The sequence below is a fragment of the Capsicum annuum genome, chromosome 11 (genome assembly GCF_002878395.1).
Source record: "Capsicum annuum cultivar UCD-10X-F1 chromosome 11, UCD10Xv1.1, whole genome shotgun sequence".
Taxonomy (NCBI): Eukaryota; Viridiplantae; Streptophyta; class Magnoliopsida; order Solanales; family Solanaceae; genus Capsicum; species Capsicum annuum.
The window spans coordinates 85,738,145-85,759,662 of record NC_061121.1 but is presented as its reverse complement, the minus strand read 5'-3'; the positions used below and the strand labels follow the sequence as shown (position 1 = coordinate 85,759,662).

At 30.4% G+C, this 21,518-nt stretch overlaps 1 pseudogene; it reads left to right on the top strand.

Annotated features, from left to right (window-relative positions):
- Nucleotides 1-5,681: 5,681 nt before the first annotated feature.
- LOC107846343 overlaps nucleotides 5,682-21,518 on the top strand; it is a 58,042-nt pseudogene continuing 42,205 nt past the window's right edge.

Genomic DNA, 21,518 nt, shown 5'->3' with positions numbered 1-21,518 from the left:
TAGTTTGAATATTTCTTTGAATTTAATAAAAAAACTGTCATCCACGGATTAAGAAAAAATATAAAAATAATTTATTTTATTCATTTCATCTAGTTACCCTCAAACAACATCAAAGTTCTCTTCAAACTTTCCTATTTTATGTTTTGTATTTTTTTACAAAATGTTACTGAGTTTTGTCATTGTATAGTGTTTGATTCTATTTTTCTATAATTTGTTCATTTATGATCTTTCATTCCACTTTTACATTTCAAAAAATGAGAATTGGAATTACTATTTTCTGGACAATCTCTTGGGTGATAAGAAGCAAAAGTCATATTCCGGCGGTAGATTTGTAATGTTGCTTAAACTTTTGATTGGTCTGGAAGTTGACTATTGAAGAGTGTTTCTGGTTTCAAATCTGATGGCAAACCTTTATCCTGCCTTTTACATGGCCTCTGATTGTATATACGCAAGAAAGTTATGGCTTTAGAAAATATATATACGCAAGAAAGTTTCTCATAGTAACTTCGTAGATTTGTTGCGTGCATTTCTAATGCATTTTCTGCACATGATATTTTCTGTTATGTTGTTAATGCCCCTACAAGTGTTGTATTTGTGAGCCAAGAAACTGTAAGTCTCACTATATCATATACGTAACAAGTTCATCAAACAGTTGTATTCATTTAAAATTGTACAAAAGTTAAAATTCTATGTTTGATTTGATGTGATTTATCCAGATTCATTTGATGCATGATTTAGTAACAAAAACCATCAATATCGGTATATTATTTAATGAAAATTGAAGGAGAGATGAACAATGAAGAATGCATTTGAGTTAATTCAATAGATGAAGAAAATTTGGAAAAGTTCATGTTATGACGGATTTCTTCTTTTTATAAGTTGGCACAAACTTGATATACAATATGAAATTTCTTGAAATTATTGAACAGTGTATGTCACAGACCACGTCTTTAAAGTCTTTAATAAAAATTTTAAATTTTGGCTTCATATACTTTCTTTGTGCATGAACTTTTTTTATATGATATGCTTTTTTTTTTACCACTACCTCGATGCGATAAAGAGGCTATTTCTGAAATATATTTTGTGGTCTTAATTAAATATATTTCAAATGTACCAAACTATTGATTAATCTTCTGGGTTTTGAAAATGTCTTATGAAAAGTTGAAACAAAAAACTTACTATAAAGTTAAAGAAACATTCTTTTAGAAATGAACTAAAAAGAAAAGTAAGACAAACATAATTAAACAGATAAAGAATATATAAATAATATTTTAATATTATTACAAAAAAAAATTTGTGATAATAATATTAATATAATATGCTCAAATAAATAAGCTAATGACTTTCTATAGTTAAATTATAAAAATATAAAAAAGTTAAGAACATATAGCGATTAATTTAAATTTATAAAGTGATTATCTTTTTCAATATATGTGCATCGCATGGATACGTATACTAATTTAAATAATTAGAAGGGCTCCTTAAATTGCTTCACAAAAAGTGATGAGTCATAACAAAAGGGATAATCACACCATAAAAGATTCATTTATCCAATCAAATTAAATATTAATTCAAATTTTGTTGTCTTATTTATGTGAAAATAATAATAATAACAGAAAACTGTTAATTCTTTTACTCTTGAAAAGAAATTTTTTTGTCCATTTTACCCCTAATTAAAAATTTTCTAACCATGTAAGATGTCACCCAGTGAAGGAACATCAAAAAGGTATTTTGTTGAATCAAATTTTTAATTATTTAATTTAAACGCTACCTATGTTTATAAATTAGCTCTATTTACGTAAGCATACAATAGTTTGTAGCATTAAAAATTTTTATATTACTTAAATACTGTCCCTTTTTTTAAAAAAAAAAATGGATTAGCCAATATAAGTTTACTAAAACTATGTAGAAAGGATCAAAATCTTCTTTAATCTTGTGATCTTAAACATGATACGTGAAAAGTTTAAATTAAAGAATTTTCAATAAAGGAAAGAGATACTCTTTTCTAAACGAATAAAGTGAAAATAAGACAAAAAAATTAAAATAAATATTTATTTTAATATTGAGAAATTATTGAACTACCTTTAACTAATACTCCCTCTGTTTCAAAAAGAATGGCCTACTTTGACTTGGAACAAAGTTTAAAAAAATAAAGAAAACTTTTGAATCTTGTGGCCTTAGATTAAAGTTGTGTCAAATGTACCAAAATATTCTTTAATCTTATGGTCCTAAATATGTTATGTGGAAAGTTAAAATTAAAGTGTTGCCAGAAAAAGAAAGGGGTCATTCTTTTTTAAACGAACTAAAAAGGAAAGTAGGTTATTCTTTTTAAAATGGAGGGAGTATAATGTTATGAAAACAAATAAAAAGCAAGAGCAACAATAAATAGAAAAAAAAATTACAATTATAAATATTAATGTAGTTTCGGCTAGACCTTAGCAAGGATCAAATGAAACTAGTAGATCTATATATAGAAGGGAAAAGGCCATGGGCTGGCCACTAAAAAAAATATTTGACCTACGTTTGAGCCTATGGACATTCCAAGGCCCGTCAGCCAAACTAATAGAAAATTTACTTAAAACTACAACTTAAGTTTATATTATTACACAAAATCCCAACTGACAAAAGTAATAACAAAAATTCCTTTTTAACACTTTCTCTCTCCAAACATTATATACATACCTCACCTACACTTTTTTACTCTTAATACTCCTCAAATTCTGCTTAAAATCAAGAAAATCACCTAACATATTAAGGAGAGTAATTAAGGACCAAATTACCTAATATGTTATTTTGAACTGATAGATATTTTCTAATGTATCTCTATTTTCTGACCTTTAATATATATGTTTTCCTCGGGTCTTTGTCTTTCTCAAAAAATCTTCAATATACATACTCTTATTAATCTCTCAACTGTTAGTATAAAGTTTTATTTTTCATTTCACCAACAATCATTATCGCTCTGGAGAAAATGCAAAAATCTTCAATTCTTAAAGCAAATTCACGTTTTCATGTTCATCAATGAGTTCAACTCGAAACGCATTATTCTACGCGAGCTCATTTACGCTTCCACCGTTACTTTTTTAGCATCTAGTCATTATGCACACAAGTTGTTTGCTCAAATTACTCAACCAAATCTCCTTATGTGGAACACTATGCTTAGAGGTTCAGCTTAGAGTCTTAGGCCTTCTTTAGCTGTGGAACACTCAACGTCTTTGTCTTAAATGTGGTAAGATGCACAAAAAAGTTTTGATCAATGCTGGTGATATCATTCTTATTGAAAGAAAAGATAAAATAGGAAGAAAAAAAAGAAATGTATATGTATGAAATTTGACTATGCTGGAAGTTTTTATGTCACACCATATACATATAAGGAATTTGTTTTTACTTTATATCGTATACGTAACATTATTGTCTATATGAGCCTATATTCTTAATTTTTTATGTATATGTGGCGAAACAAATACTGATGGGTTGTTTATTTCAAAACATATACGTTACAAAGTTATGTGTATGTTATAAATTAACATGTTTTACATAGCATAGTTATGTATATCAACTCATATACATAATCTGTTATGTATATGTGTTGAAACAGACACTTTTAGACTGTTGTATTTTCAGAACATATATATTACATAGTTATGTATAAGCGTAACAATGTTATACGTAATACAATTATGTACATGGCTCTGTTAGACAAGCTGAGGTATGTTTATTTCAACCTATATACATAGCATTGTGATGTATATGACAGACTATTAGGGATGAATATTAAGCATTCTTTTATCTTTTCAAGTTTTGGAAAAAATTGTTTAAGATTTTTGCATATTAAACTAATATTGGTTTGCAATGTATATTATTACAGAGAGTGCAATTCTGATGTAATTGTCGAATTCAATCGAGTTTCCTTAATCTCTAATTTTGATCGTTGAAATAGATTTGGTGTTTCAAAATTGAAAAGTTGTTACTGAATTTAAGGGATCCATTAATCATAATTCCATAAATATAACGTTAATATTTTAGTTTTTTTTTTTGCTATAAATTTTTTGACTAGAAAAATTCAGATTTTTTATTGTTTAAAAGTAATAATTAAGTACAATTTTATAAAAGCGGTATAACTCCAATAAATCTAAGTGCAGTTCTTGGTGTAACTATATATGATATGTGTATAGAAATTGTATAGTTATATCAAATATGTATATGTATAAAATATGTGTGTGCATAAAAATTATAGTTGTTGTATAAAATTCGTATTCAAATAATAATTGCCACCAAAGGCTGTATAGAATGTGTATAATAATTATTTAACTGTTGTATAAAATGTGGAAGAAAACTGTATAATTATTGTATAGAATGTGTATTAAACTGTATAATTGTTCATAGAATATATTTTTTAATATACGATATGTATACATAATGTATAATGTTGTATAGAATGTGTATCTAAATAATTGTTGCAACATTGTATAGGATGTGTTAAAAGTTTTATAATTGTTGAATAGAATATGTATATGTATAGGATGTATACAAAAATTATATAATTATTGTATAGAATATGTATACATATAAGATGTGTATAAAAAATGTATAACAATTGTAGAAAATATATATCAAAATAATTATCTATAAATGTACATTGTTTATATATTGATTATATATTTATTACACAGGAATTATATATAAAATAGAAGTGAAGAGTTAGAGGAAAAAACTACAAAATCGCATTTGATTGTTAAAAAAAAATTAAAAGAGTATATTTATTCATTTTATAAAAATAAAGCAGTAAAAAAAATAGCGAAAAAAAATAAAATAAAAAAGAAGGAGGAAGAAGTAGGAGCAAAAAGGCCTAAATGGCTGTATAGTGAAAATACAAAAATAGTGGTCACTCGGTTGGTAATTGCTTTGGCGGAATGGCTTTTTGTGTCCATTCCCCCTATATAGAATGCCACAAAATTTCCGAACGAAATTGCCCTCGATGGGCGTAGTACAAAATATCATCTAACTGACCTTGACGCGTCGCGACTCGTGCTGGGCCTAAGCAGTTAGCCAGTGATTCCATTTTCTCAGAAGCTTGACACCCAACTCAGCAGGAAGGCAGACGTGATGAGGTTCGTGTAACGCTAGGCCAAAATATGTTGTTTCATCTATTTTCCTTCATTCTCTTTGTGTGCCTTCAATTCTTGACCCCTAAGCTCGATCACGAATGAATTCTTGGACTTTTAATTATTTTATTTCAAAGTTTCACGATCATTTCACAATCTGCTCATTTTTATTCCGCTTTGATTCAATACATCAAACACCATACTACGCAGAAAGTAACATAATTTATATTTTAAAGACGATAAGAAGTGCTAAAATGTAAAGCGAATAATGGTTAAAAATATACTTTTTGGTGTTCAACATTTTTAATTATAAAGGTCATGGGGAAGATCATGAGGAAGGTTACAGAATTGTGAGAATTACTATCTACTTCAAGAAAAAAAGTAATTGAAGTTAATCTCTATATTGGACATCCACATACAATATATTTTATAATACTATTTAATTAATTTGAAAGGGATATTTTTGATTGATTTTTCAATCTTTTTTATCTTAGCTGTATATAAATAGTTATCTCCCCATAGGCAAATTGCCTCAAGAGTCCTAAACAATAAAAAGACTTCTTCACAAGACTAAATATGTGGAAATCACCATCATTATCCTCTTCCCTTAGCATCTCTTTCTTCAGCATTCATCTATGTATACTTCCTTTGATCATCAACCAACATTTTGTTGTAGTTTCATCACAACCACTTTACATAAATTCAAGATGGATTGTGAATTCAATAAGGCAAAGAGTAAACTAGCATGTATAAATTGGGTGTCACATATGGATGTTATGTTAGCAAAAGGGTTAAATCAACAACCAGTGGATGCAATTTCAAAAGTAATTATCAACATGGGCTTTAATTGTGTTAGACTTAGGATTCATTTGTTTATTTTAAGATTTAGACGTCTGAATCTGAATGCACATCTGAATGATTAAGATGTTGTCTCTAGATCTAAAAATTGAATGATTAAGACCATTTGTTTTTCAACATTTGAATGAGCAAAAAAAAATTATTTGTATCTATAATAAAATAAAAAAATTCAATTCAAGTAAAAAACTAATTATATATCAGAAAAGTATGTAATTTAATACAACAAAATTATTATTTGATTGAAAAAAATATTTATGTTTGTTAGTGATAGTGGAGATAGTTTATAATGGTGGTTGTGGTGACAATGATTGATCTTAGTGATTAGTAATGTTGGTGGTGATAATTGTGATAGTTGGTATTGTGGTGACTGTTATGATGTTGACGGTTGATAGTGGTGGTTGTGATGTGACATTGCTTGATATTAGTAGTTAGAAGTGTTGATTGTGATGGTTGAAAAATAAATGCATGATGGTTGATGATGTGTTGGTGTTAGTTGGAGATCTTATTAGTTGTGAGGGTGGAGATGGTTGTTAGTAGAGATAAATTGTAGCAATGGTAGTGGTAGAGGTGTCGTTACTAGTGACAATAGTGGTACAACAGAAGAATGTGTGGAGCTTGTGATGAATTACTGGTAGTTAGTGGTGGTGCTAGTTGTGATATGAGTTGGTCGGTAGTAGGGATTGGCCGGTAGTGGTTGATGATGGTGGTGTTGTTGACAGCAGTGGTGGCGGTGAATATCATTAGAATAATAGAGGTAGCAGGTATAGTAGCGGTTGACAATAGTAGTTGGTAGCGATATTTGTTGTCAATGGTGGAGGTGGTTGGTGGGGGTGGATGATGGTTGACAATGGTGGCGGTGGCAGAGGTGGTGACTGGTGATTATTAATAGAGTGACAGTGAATATTATCCAACACCAGAATACCTTTTTAGACCTATTAAGACTTGATTCTAGATCTGAATGATTAAGACCTATTCAGACCTAATAAGAGCTAAAATCTTAATACACAGTGAGAAAATTATCCCTTATAGTATTATTAGATCTAAAATAATAAATTTTAGCAACACTTTTAGATAATTGCGTTAATAGCAATTTAGTTACAAGTTATAGCAACTTATTAAAAGATATATTATTTTAATTATATTTTTAAAATTTATTTTTAATTATATAATTTAAAATCAATTCCACATTTATACCATATTTCTAGGGTTGTAATCAATATTTCCCTTAAATTATGTATTGATAAATGGTAAATATATGTTATTTTTTATTTAAAAGATTACACACTTTTATCAGATAACTTTGTTGATAGAAGATTACGTGTAAATCAAATTAATGTTTCGAAAAAGTATTTGAATCACCTCTCTCTCTCCATTCAAACTCTCTAATATTCAACCTCACCTCTCTCTTTCTTCAATATAATACTTAATCTTTTAAAACTTTATTGAAATTTATGTCTCCATTAACTTACTCAGATAATATTTATATTCTTCCCTTGAAAATACAAGATTGAAAAAGTGGGCTTCATAGTATATTCATCTTCTTCGTTGAAAAAAGTGGATTTCATAGATAAGATTCATCTTCTTTCCAAAAAAACACAAAATTGATATATTTATTTTTTTCATTCTCTATTGTGAATCATGTCTAAACCAAAATTCGATTCTACTCCTTCGCGTAGAAGTCCTAGAATAATCGTAGCCCCATTCATCTTTCTAGACATTCATTTGATTTAGGTTGTTTCACTCCTTCTCCTCTATCGAAGTGTAAAAAAAAATTGTTGAAAGTGGATCTTACAACAAGAATCAAAATCAGTGCTTGCCTGATAAAATTGAAGTTCCCTTTGTTCATAAACCATCGAAGAAGAAAAATTTGAACAAAAAGGTTGTTATTCCTCAAGATAAGATGAATTATAAGAGAAAGAATATGGTTAGTGAACAAGTGCCGGACTCCGATTTTGAAGATGAGATTCCATTACTCAAACCAAAAATCCAAGTGTGGAGGCATACATAGACATAGATATTGTATTTTGATGTTTAAGTATTTGATTATTATTGTATGTTTTCATAAGATTTGTTGGTATGGACGAAGTTTAGTTTTTGTATTCAAGTAGTATTTATACAATTTTATGATACTTTAACATTTGTTTCGCATTTTACATCATTGAATGAAATTGATATGAACTAAGTTGCATCAGATGGTATTAAATTTGATATCAGCTACATCAAATTGTACATTTTTTGATTATGCAATTAGTAACATTTGACATGAATATTGTATTTTTGATTGTGCAATTAGTAACATTTCGATTCTTTCAAATTATATTCTAAATATAAGCATACATATATTACATGTCATACACACATATTCTGACTTTCATACCTATTTGAAATATGTCTCACATGTATTAATATGCACAAGACATATACACAAACATATAGTGATATGCACAATTGAATATCGTATGTACTTATATATTGTATGTATGTAAGTGTATGCAAAGTGATACATAAGATATACACTTAACATACGCCAAACAAACATTCATCTCTTTCATTGCCAGTGGTGGAATAATTGTATGCCGAATGTATGTTATTTGTATATTCAATGTATCACTAGATATACAATAACATACACATGCAAATGCATGTAACCATATAATTATATGTGTTGTAAATATCATTCTTATATTTTTTATTATATATGCGATAAGGTAATTGTATGTTTTGTGTATGTGACTGGTGTGTTTACTGTGTTTACTTCAAAAGTCACTTAACTATGGATATTTTACTTACGTCACTCAACCTATTTAATTCATTAATTTTTAATTAAAATTTGCTGACATGAAATTTTATTTAAAATCAAAATTCTAAAAAAATTAAAAGATCGTTTGAACCATATTATTACATATTCTCGTACTTACTTTATAACCCACTGAAATTTTAAAATATCCTAAATAGTTTATATCAGTTCATTTATAATGTTAATATTAATTTTAAAGATTTTCAGAATCATATTCATTTAGCTGATTAGATTTAATTAACTTTCAACATGATACTTATTTATGAAATTGATTTTTCAATCATAAGTTGAGTGACCATTTGAGTTATTAACTCCTTATTTGGTCACAAAACCTCAATACTACAGATAAAATCAAATTAAAACAGCTTATTGAGAAACTTCATGCAATTCCAGGGGATTGGACTAAGATTCTCATTCAATTTGAATCGCTATAAAACATTGAGTGTCACTTTAATTTGTGTAACTTAAATTCCCGTTATTTATCTATATATAACTGAAGTTCTTTAACAAAAATAAGTGAAAAATTAATAAAAATTGGAATTTCGTAACTTGAGAACAGAATCCTTTGAATTATACGCTTAAGGTCTTTATTAATTATATGAAAACCGTTTAATGAGATATTTAAGGTGATGAAGATATCTGACAATAACTGACATCCCCTTTTTTAAAGTAGAAGAATCTTTTTTTCCATATATATAATTGGTATTTTTTTATTTATTAAAAGAAAAAAAAAATGTTTTTACTTTATTATTTTTTTATAAGATTTGCTACAACTTGATAAAATGAAAGTTATGTTATAAGTTGTAATTTTCTATCTAAGGAATGCTATATATATTTTTTTTCATAGACAATAAATGCACTTAATGGTCTGAAATCTGAATCATTCAGATTCAGACCTTTATTAAGTGCAAACAAATGAGTGGCCTCTCTTCTTGTTTACTAATGGTTCTTTGGGTTCAATAACTGTTAGACAATCTTTCAAGAACGTTGGGACTTTTTAGCTCCATTGTTGATCTTCGAGCTAATAACCCTTCCATTGTTGATCTCTCTGTCCTAAATGCTTACAAGGTAACACTTTTATTCCGAATTTAAGTTATATATACAATCAATATAAAACTTTTTACAGTATTATAAGTAGAATTTCACCAAGTTAGCTATGTTTTTATCAGCTTACCAACTAATGTTTACTACAGGAACTTATATGTAATTATTATCTTATAAGTTATGTTGCTTAGATTCCAAATAGTACCACCCACATCAAATCCTACAAAAGTAATTACGTTTGAAATTTTCTGTCAATAATTTTTAAAGAAATCGAACAACACAATAATCTAATTTGTAAATATTTTTAAATTGTCAATGCATACAATTAAATGTGTGTAAAATCATTTTAACTTATGGTTTTTTATTTGTTCTCTTTGGTCAAACAAGAAATGAGAAATCGAAGATAAAATGATTGGGTGCAAGTTGGTTAGAAGTCACATTTCATAGGGACACCTAGTTAACAAGTTTATCTAACAATGTAGGGTGTTTCATATTACTTGAAATATTTTTGTATTATAAAATAACTAGGGAAATTAGCCGCGCTTCGCGCGGTGTTATAAAATTAATTATTTTTTTGATTAATTTTATATTCACTTTAGATTTTTAATTGTAATATTATAACTTGTTATAATTATATTATGAAGAATCTTTTCGTTTCATAAAAGAAAATAAAATTTAATAATTTAATATTTATTAAATGATTGATAGTATATTCTTTATCAATAAGTTAAAATATATTTTCTAATAACAATTTTATTTAAATTCTATTTCACATTCAATGAAGTTGAGATTTTAATTTGAAATAATATATTTTTTAATTAAAAATAATTTAAAAAAATCAAGTAGATCCTTGTGTAAATATTCATAATTCCTCTGCACCGCACCGGATTATCAACAAAATTCAAAACTTTCTCCAACATTTCATAACTTACTTATCCATGTGTTTTTGAAGTGTACAATATTATACCTTACAAGATTATCTATACACAACTTTTTATATAGAATTAAAATATTGTATATGATGATCCTTAATTATCCATTTACAACTCTTAATTTTCTTGAGTAATGAAGATTATTAAGAGCATGAGTTATAAAGATGGTAATACGTGAGTTAAAGGCACAAAATTAATGGATATTATTAGAATAGAAGTCATGAGAATGTAAAGTGGTGTAAGTTATGAAATGAGTTATTAAATAAATTATTTAAGAAAAATAAAAATGCTTTAAAATAGATTATTATGTTATCATTATATAGTGAAATGGAGACAACAATATCGAAAAATTAAGAAAAAAGATACATACAATCGGAGGTCATAAAGAATTGCCACATCACCTCTTATATATTTGTCTTTTTTAAAACTTTAAGTATTTCAAAAAATGACATAAAAAAAAATGTTATAAAATAATGTAAGTAGTATATGCTCATCATAGCAAGCTAATGAATTGTAACAATAATTAAAGATGACTAAAGTCTAACCCTATAACATATATATTGAAACAAAGATGGAGAAGATCTTTTTCTTTATAAAGAGAGACTGTTGAGATGCTTAGCATCAAGTAAAAGCTATGGAGAGTAATAATTTGATACGTTAATATTTCTATTTATATTTCATTTGAGTTCTCTAAAATTCGAAAAGTATGTATCATCTCAATAGTGGATAATTACGAACCCATTTGACCTAAAAACCTCCCACGATAAGTTTTTTTTTTTTTTGAAGTTTCTCATCCAAAATTTAAAACCTTCATTCGAGTTCGATTAACGTGGATTCGCACCGGATAGGATTCATTCGAAGATATTGCTCCTACTAAAGATTTTTCTACACTAAGAGCTCAAAACAATTTTTGATTAAGGAGTAGACCCTCCAACAACAAATTTGAACTTATGAACAAATGAAAAATTTAATGTTTAACCAAATAAATTGTATTTGAATTACTAAACCTTGCATTAGATAAGCAGTTCCAACTTAAAAATAAATTATTATTTTGACAATAAGTAACATGCAAAAAGAGGGAGAGATTAGATCTTTGTGATCAATATCCAAAGTTGCATTATAATTTAAATATTGACAGAATTAAAGTCAATCAAAAATAAATTATGCCAAGAAAAATATTAAATATATCAAGAATGAGATATAAACCACACATTCATATACATATGACAATATTGTGAAATGCTATATGTTTATGATGATGTTATAAAGAGATAGAAAAGGACATCAAAAGATCATATATGAATACATATTAATATTCAATTAAGAAGATAATTATAATGGAAGGTGAAAGTTGATTAATTGAATCTACACATTTTTTGGGCTAATTAAAATATCATAACAGAAATAAATAAAGAGAAAAATCCAAAAAAAGAAGGACAAAATATTTTGGAAAAGAAAAATATATCATGAGACCCTCTCAAAGTTTAACAATTTCAAAAAAAATAAAACTTGAATCACGAAAATTAAAATAAATCTTATAAAAATTTAAATGACAATGATATTGATAAAATAAATTATTGGCTTACCTCTTCATATCAAACTTCTTCATCTTCACCATCCTTTTTATAAGATGATGATAATACATATTAAAATCAAAGATATAAAATAAAATTAAAACAAAAATGAAAGAAGAAAATAAAGGAGAAGAGAAAAAACATACCACAAGACCCTCCCAAAAATGAGAAGATTATATATAGTATGAAAAAAAGAATATGAATAGGCAAAAATAAATTGTCCACTTAATATTCATTTTTCTTATTCAATGTGCAGTTTTTTTTATTCATAAATACTATGACTTGGAAAATATTGAAAAAAAAAAACTCAAAAATAGGAGAAAAAATATAAATATTTTTCTTGACCTATAAGGCATGCCACATAAGCATGCCTATAAATCTCCTTTATTTATAGAGAGAGATTAATATATTTAAAGAATAAAGAGATAATTAGACACCTTTTTTTCAACTTTATCTTTAGTAATTTAATCAAAGTAATTAACTCAAATAGGTAATGACAATATTTAATGTGAATTTAATATGATTATATTAGTTACAATTCTAATTCTCTTTAAGAGTTGTGTAAAAATTAAACATGCCAAGTAATATGAGACAGAGGAAGTATTATTGTAAAAAAAGAAGTTACCATATATTTATTCCATCCTATAATTATTGTCCACATTTCACTTTTCCCCAAATTTAATAGGGTTATATTAGTGACAATTCTTATAAATTTCTTTTTAAAACTTGTGTAAAAGTTAAACATGTCAAGTAATATGAGGCAGAGGGAATATTGTTGTTAAAAAAAAAAAGAAGTTGTCATATATTTATTCCATCCTATAGTTGTTCTCCACATTTCACTTTTTTCCAAATGGTGCCTATTTTCAATAGCATATTTATAATAATACAAAAATAATTTTGTGATGAGCCACCTGTTAGAATTTTTACCCGATTTTCTTATCAAAATTAAATTTTACTTTTTTTTGGAAAGAAAGTACTTTTCCTGAAAGAAAAATATAAATTTTTTTCATATTTGGCAAACCTCTTTCTAAGAGGAAAGCTTTTGAAACTCTATAAATAGAAGACCTTCTTCTCATACCATAACACAATAGTAGCCACAATGTAGTCTTTAAAGAGTTTTGTTTAGGAGGAGATTTTCTCCCACTAGATTTTATATTTTTCAACATTAGTTTTCATATGTAGGTCGCTTAACCGAATCATATTAATAATATATCTTTTTTGGTATTATTTTATTTGTCATCTGAATTATCACCATCTTGGTTTACAAACTATAAGCTTCCATATGATGCCCTCTCGATTTCAAACCCAACAAGTGGTATCAGAGTCAGGTTCAATAATCCTATAATTCATATTGAGGACATGTTGAGATTAAAGTTGCAACTAATTTGATGACAGTGAAGATGTTTTGTTAGAATAAACATATGGAGACAATTGTCAATCATATTTTTAATAATTCCGTTGTCACGTATTTGAAAATAAAGTTTACTTTTAACCCTACAAAGAAGGGCTTTAATATTTTTAACCCGAAATGGCTCATATATTTTTAACCCAAAAAGCTTTAATTTTTAAGCAAGCCAAGCAGCAGTGATGAAGTTATGTGAAGACCGAAGATCAAAGATATGAAGAAGACGGATCAAGTGATATAAAATCAAGACAAAAAGGAGAGATTTATTAAGATTTTTGCCCTGATTTTCTTAACAAAATTAAGTTTTACTTTTTCTTGGAAAGAAAATAAAAGTAATCATAATTAATTTTACTTTTCCTAAAAGAAAATTATAAAAAATTTTCATATTTGGCAAACCTTTTTCTAAGAGAAAAGGTTTTAGAACTCTATAAATAGAAGACTCTCTTCTCATAGCATAACACAATAGTATCCACAATGTAAACTTTAAAGAGTTTTGTTTAAGGGGAGATTTTCTCCTACTAGATTTTATATTTTTCAACATTAGTTTTTCATATGTAGGTCGCTTAAATGAATCATATTAACAATATATCTTTTTAGTGTTATTTTATTTGTCATTAGAATTATCACCATCTTGGATTACAAACTATAAGCTTCCACATGATGCACTCTCAATTTTGAACTCAACAAGTGGTATCAGAGCCAGATTCAATGATCCGATAGTTTATGTAACGCCTCGAGTTTGTATCCCGGATGCTACATGGTGCTCATAATCCCGAGGGACCACAAGCTAACCTATGACTGGTACCTGCTACAAAAACTATATAATGATACTGTAATTATATGGAAATTAGGTGAAAAACATGCCATAAGGTTCATTACTGAAATAAAACTAAATGTGGTATAACGTTACCAAAACTAAAATATCTGTCTGAAAATACTATAGTCTGAAAAGCCTCTACTGTCTGAAAAAAGAATTGATGGGACGAGTCCCCAACTAACTCTGACTACTGAAATAAACTGAGTAATGATATACTGAAATAATAAGTCTATCCTCAAACTATAAGGACTCACCACTAAGTCTAGTGCTGATAGATCAGGCTGCTAAGTATAATCGAGAACCCGTGCATCTGAACCTATGATATAAGACATCATAATGCAAAAGAAAGGTATGGGTCAGTATTTTGAATGTACTGGTATGCTAAGTGAGGTAGGATGAGATGCATGGGTTCATATGCATGGACAATACAGACTGAATGACATGAGTATCATGTATAATTGAATAAGAGTACATGCGTGAATATATAAACTGTAACTGAGATCGTGATAACACTAGATACTGAGTTCTAAGTTACTAATTTACTGATATCTGAGTTTACTGATACTGTGTAGCTGATAACTGAGTGACTGTATTTGATAGTCTTGATCCTATGGAACTATACTGAGTTTCGTACTAAATTGAGTGATTGTGTCTGACAGTCCTGAATCTGTAGAACTGAACTAAGTTTTGTACTGAGACTAAATCTGAAACTAAGACTGTGGGAGGTAATCATCTAACCAACATGCCCCTTTCTAAATAGATTGGGGTCTAATTTGTATCCCCAATTTGAAAGGTGTCAGTACCGTGCCATGGGTAAAGACAACTGGCTGTGGGGTCAGTCCTAGTATAGCAGGTGACCCTTGAGATCAGTGCTAAACTAACGGGTAATCCCTGAGTATGTCAGTCCTATCTAACGGGTGAAATCTCATAACTTATGCTATCTATGTAGTTCTGGAACTTAGGGATTGCTTCTAGGAACCCAGTCCTAGCTGACCGGTGAGCCTCCATCCCTAGGCTCACTCAGTACTGAATCCTACTTCCAACTGAAAGACATTAAAGTGATTCTTAGACTATACTAGGCTTGACTGAATAGTTATTGATCGTACTATTTAACTGAACCAAACTGAGTTCACTGAGTTCCATTGACTGACAGAATACTACTGGATTCTATTAACTGACTGAATACTATCGAGTTCTATTAGCTGACCGAGTTTACTGAGATTGGAATTGAATACTGAACCGGGCTGGACTGATTTTGATTTCTCTAAGTACTAAACTAATTGATGACTGAATTCTCTGAACTGACTGAGTTTACTGAGTTCTGAATGGAATACTATTGTGTTCTGAATTGAACTGAGATTGATTACTGAATACTACTGAATTTTCCTGAGTCCTATAACTGACTGAGAGTACTACTAATCGTGACATGACTGATATTATTCTGTAACTGACACTGGCTCTAGGTAAATAGCTAAATTATTGGGTATAAACACCCCCAGGACTCGATAGCATGAAAAGTAAAGCTTCACATGATCTTGCATAGCATAGTATAAAAATGCACACTTGTTCATAATGCATCTATAGAGGCATTTTATCAAACACTTGCAAGACATAAAGCAGTATACATACTAGCATGATATAATCTTATCATTACATTCACATGAGTAACTCATCAAACACTTGGATAGCATAATATGCGCACATGACACTAAAACATGTAAGCATCATGATTCGATTCCAAATTGACAATTAGATGGATTTCAACATGAATTCATATGATAAATCACAAATGTCAATTAATCCTACATCAATTTTATAATAAATCATGGAAAAGAAACCCAATTATAGCAACAATCATGAATACACTTTGGATTCAAATTATGGAAAGCATGAAATCAAGCTACTTGAAATTTAAAAGAGTTTCTTGGACTCCAAGGATGGAAGGAACCCTTAGATGAACACTTGACATACCTTGGTTGCTAAATTCCTGAAGATTAATGATAGAATCTTATGCCTTGAATTTGAATTTTTAATCTCCTAGGGTTTTTGTCCTTGAGTGTTTTTAGAAAGAATAAATATAATTTTCTAATTGATGGTTAAATCCCGTGTTGTGGAGGCTGAAGGACCTGAAAAAAAGACCTAATTACCCTCAAATACATGGGTTTTTAATGACTGAAAATTAAAGCATCAGCGTGCAGACCAACGTGCGGCGTCATTGGCATCGACGCGATAGCCAACGCATCGCGTCGAGTCCATATTGGTTCATTGAAAATTACCACTGGGAGCTAAGGAAATTGGATTCCCAAATGTGTTTTAAACAAGGTCTAAAAAATACATAACTCTTCCGGGAACACCTACTGACATTCCTGATCTTGAATTAACCTAAAGATTGACATTTTAAGGTCATAAGAGTCGTGAAATAGAGTTGTCAACTTACGAAGGCTAAAATAATACTAAGTCTGAATACTTAGCTAGAATTTTCTAAGTCTGGGACCCCTTAGTAAGCTTAAAAGACTGAGTTGAGCTTAGGATTTTGCGGGGTCTTACAATATCTCCCCCTTATGGACATTCATCCTCAAATGATACTGATTAAACTGAGAATACTGATAGGCTGGACTTAGACATTTAACATGCACGACCGAAGCATGATTTCATGACTGAAATTATTGATATACTGAATTATCATACTGAACATGCATATCTGATGCATGAGTACATAGCTAAAAATAATTCATGACTGCATGACTGGGATTACTAATAAGTTGGGCTTATATACTAGGCATGCATGTCTGATGCATGAGTACATGATTGAACTAATTTGTGAATGGATGACTGAATATGCAACGATACTGGATACCAAGTTTATAACTATAACTAAACATGGACTAAGCCAATCTAAGAAAGACTGTTACCTTAAGCTGAGAATAATGATGAACCTGAGATCATTTACTAAACATATATGAATGGGAACATGAGAACATTGCTAATACTGAAATAAGATACATAAACTTAACTAAGCCCCTGAATACATGGCCTACGGCTGAGATTGGAACTTGAGGGTCTACTCATGAGTACCCATTATTCTAAACTAAATTTGTTATACGAAGAGAAACTGAGAGGTTTAGGACATAAAATATTGGGTTTATGGTGCATCTCCCCCTTAGGACATTATGTCCCTTGAAGAATGCTGACTTGGCTGAGATACTAAGGAAAAGCTGGGATGATACATAGGGCACTTCCGAACTAAGACGTGACTAAATATCTGGGATCTGAATCTGGGACATGATACATGAATTGATCTGAAAACGCAACTACCTAGTTGCTCCATCTTGGAATAGTTACATTCATGAGGCTTCGGATAGTATGACTAGATAGAAGGATGGGAAACCCAACCGTATGAACATTGTCCACCTAACTACTAAACTAAATTACTGGTTTTACGGACTAACTTATGCTGAAATCTTATATTCAACTGGAGCCTTTCTTTGACACTCTTTCTATAGAGTTCTAGTGACTTTAAGGAGCAAGAAATCTTGACATGGGCTGAATAAAACAACTAAATAAGAAAATCACATCCTGGCTAAAATTCTGTAATATGAGTTAAGGCTTACGAAACCTCATCTAAGATGGAGTGACTAAGACTTATGCACTGCAACTATAATTTTCAAGCTTATACATATCCCTTGAATACTCTCTCAACTATACTCTCCACCTTAGTACAACACATCACCTGAGACTACTAAAAATATTCACATGGGCGTTGAGCACGAATGCACAAATATACTAACTTGTCTAATTAACTGAATGGCTGATAGCTGAATACTGGTCATGTAAGATTGAATTGTACTTAGTCTGAATAACTGGACTAAAACTGTAGAGTATCATTCCTATGAGGCAAGGACTGACTGAGTAACATGAGATAACTGAGCATGAATTCATGAAAGCTATATTATTTAAGAATTCAATACCAAGCGTATAACATAATTCTGAAATATTCTATAAACTGAGGTACTAAAAAACTAATAACTGAATAACTGATAACTGTATGCTATGGTCAAGTAAACCTGAAACTGAACTGAATTATTGATCTGATTACTGGACTGGGACTATGACTGTAACTAAGACTGAACACACTGTAAGGAATGAGTGCAAAAGTCATGAATTGAATGACCTGAGTTTGGATTTTCTATATTCATGAAACATGATTCGTAACATTGAGTAAACTAAAACTCCTTATACTAGGAACTGTAAGCGTACATGATTTTTGTTAATGTGCACGAATATGAGCTATTATCATAAAGCTGATATGTAAGGCATGAGTAGACATCATGATAACTGGAGTACAAAACTCTACACTGAGGTACCGACAGGTTGGGTATCAACCTCTCCCACTGTTGTTCTACACATGCTGACATTACTACTAAAATCTAAAGGCCTGACTTTTTGAGATATCATAACTGGACAGTTCTTATATACCCGCTGGCTATGATAGACTGACCCACTGGGGTGAAGGTTGAGAAAGGTTCTATTAAGGTTTTCGGTCTGACTATGAAATCGACTGTTATGTAAGGAGCTATGAAAGAAAGAGAAGCTCTTAAATCTAATAAGACAAAACATATAAATAGGAGATCTGTAACATACTAGTGACTGTATCAGGAGAATTTTCCTGATCTCATCTGGACTGAAGTGCCTAGAGCCTATTTGGGTGTTTCCCACTGGTGGAACTGGAAGTGGCACCCTTCTGTGGGTGATCGAATTGAGCTGAAGTACAATTATACTGACCCTGTTGGTGCAAATATTTTCCCCTCTAAGCCATTACTCTACACTCCCGCATCCTATAGTCTGGCTTACCACATCCAAAACATACATCGTTGCCCGCTCTACACACACCTAGGTGATTTCTACCATATTTTTTGCAAAGCAGATGGGTACGACCATTGCTTACACTCTCCTGGGTTTTGGAGCCTGGCGCCCTATCATGGCTGTCATTCTTGAACTTGGGTACTGACACACTAGCTGAGGATGAAGCTAGAACTAAAGATTTTAGATTAAATTAGGAATGGTTACCTCCCTCTAACCTAGGCTGATTGAAATTAAAACTACCTATTCTAGCTCTCTTGTTCTCTCTCTCCTTTTTCTTAAACTTCTGTTACTCAATCTGCTGAGCATGGACCATAATCCCGAATATGTCCATCTCCTTAATCAACATCGTTGTTCTGCACTTCTTAACCACACTATCTGACACCCCATACATAAACTTTCTTATTCTGGACTTATTGTCTACTACTATATAGGGAGCATACCTAGCTAACTGAATAAACTTAAGGGAATACTCTTTCACATTCATACTGTCTTACCTGAGATTGATGAACTCTAACACCTTTGCTTCTCTTAACTCTAAGGGAAAGAATCTATCTAGAAAAGCAATAGTAAACTTTTACCATTCTATGGGCACTGCATCTGTAGCCCTGTCTACCTTCCACTTCTTAAACCACGTAGAGCTACATCTTGTAGCTAATAGGTAGCTAACTCAGCACTCTCACAAGAAGTTACTCCCATGATATTTGTGACTTTTTGAACCTGACCGAGGAACTCCTGTGGATCCTCTTTTGTCTTAGATCCTGAGAATAGAGGAGAATTTATTTGGGAGAAGTCCCAAATCCTGGCTACAGCAGTATTGCCACTGGGTTGGCCTGAACAGCAGCTGGTTGTTCATTTTGAGCTGCTACTGAATTGGACAGAGTAGTGAATGCAGCTCTAAATTCTGCACAAGAAACATGCTCATCCAGGGGATCTGCCTGAACGAGCTGAGGTGCTGATTGATTTTCGGTTCTCATTCCATTAGTCTTTTGGGAGGCATGTTTTGTAATCGGAAGGAAGAAAAGAATTAGACTGAGAATTTATCTTGAGCTCATGCTCACTTGCATGACATGAATACTTAAAGAAGGAAAACTTTTCCTAAAATATCTTATAGCCTCCTGTCCATAAGTGTGGCGCACTACACACCCATGTACAAGATTATACTAGATGCGGCTTTCAGACTTTCTAGGACTTTGTTGAACCTTAGGCAATGATACCAAGTTTGTAACACCCTGAGTTTGTACCCCAGATGCTACACGATGCTCATAATCTCGAGGGACCACAAGCTAACCTATGAATGGTACCTGCTGCAATAACTATATAATAATACTATAATTATGAATAAATTAGGTGAAAAATATGCCATAAGTTTCATTACTGAAATAAAACTGAATGTGGTATAACGATACCAAAACTAAAACATCTGTCTGAAAATACTCTAGTCTGAAAAGCCCCTACTATTTGAATAAGGAGTTGATGGGAAAAGTCCCCAACTAACTCTACCTACTAAAATAAATTGAGTACTGAAATACATAAATAATAAGTCTATCCTCAAACTATGATAACTCACCAATAAGTCTGCCCATGCGCCTGAACCTATGATATAAGACATCATAGCACAAAAGAAATATATGCGTCAGTACTTTGAATGTACTAGTATGATAAGTGGGGTAGACTGAGATGCATGGGTTCATATGCATGAACAATACAGACTGAATGACATGAGTATAACTGAATAAGAGTACATGCGTGAATACGTAAACTGTAACTGAGATCGTGATAACACTGGATACTGAGTTCTAAGTTACTAATTTACTGATATCTCAGTTTACTGATACTGTGTCGCTGATAATTAAATGACTGTATCTAATAGTCTTGATCCTATGAAACTATACTAAGTTCTGTACTAAACTGAGTGACTGTGTCTAACAACCTTGAATCTGTAGAACTGAACTGATTTTTGTACTAAGATAGAATTTGAAATAGAGACTGTGGGAGGTAATAATCTAACCGACATTCCCTTTTCTAAATATATTGGGGTCCAATTTGAAGGGTTCCAGTACCACGGATAAAGACAACTGGCTATGGGGTCAATCCTAGTGTAGCGGGTGACCCCTGAGATCAGT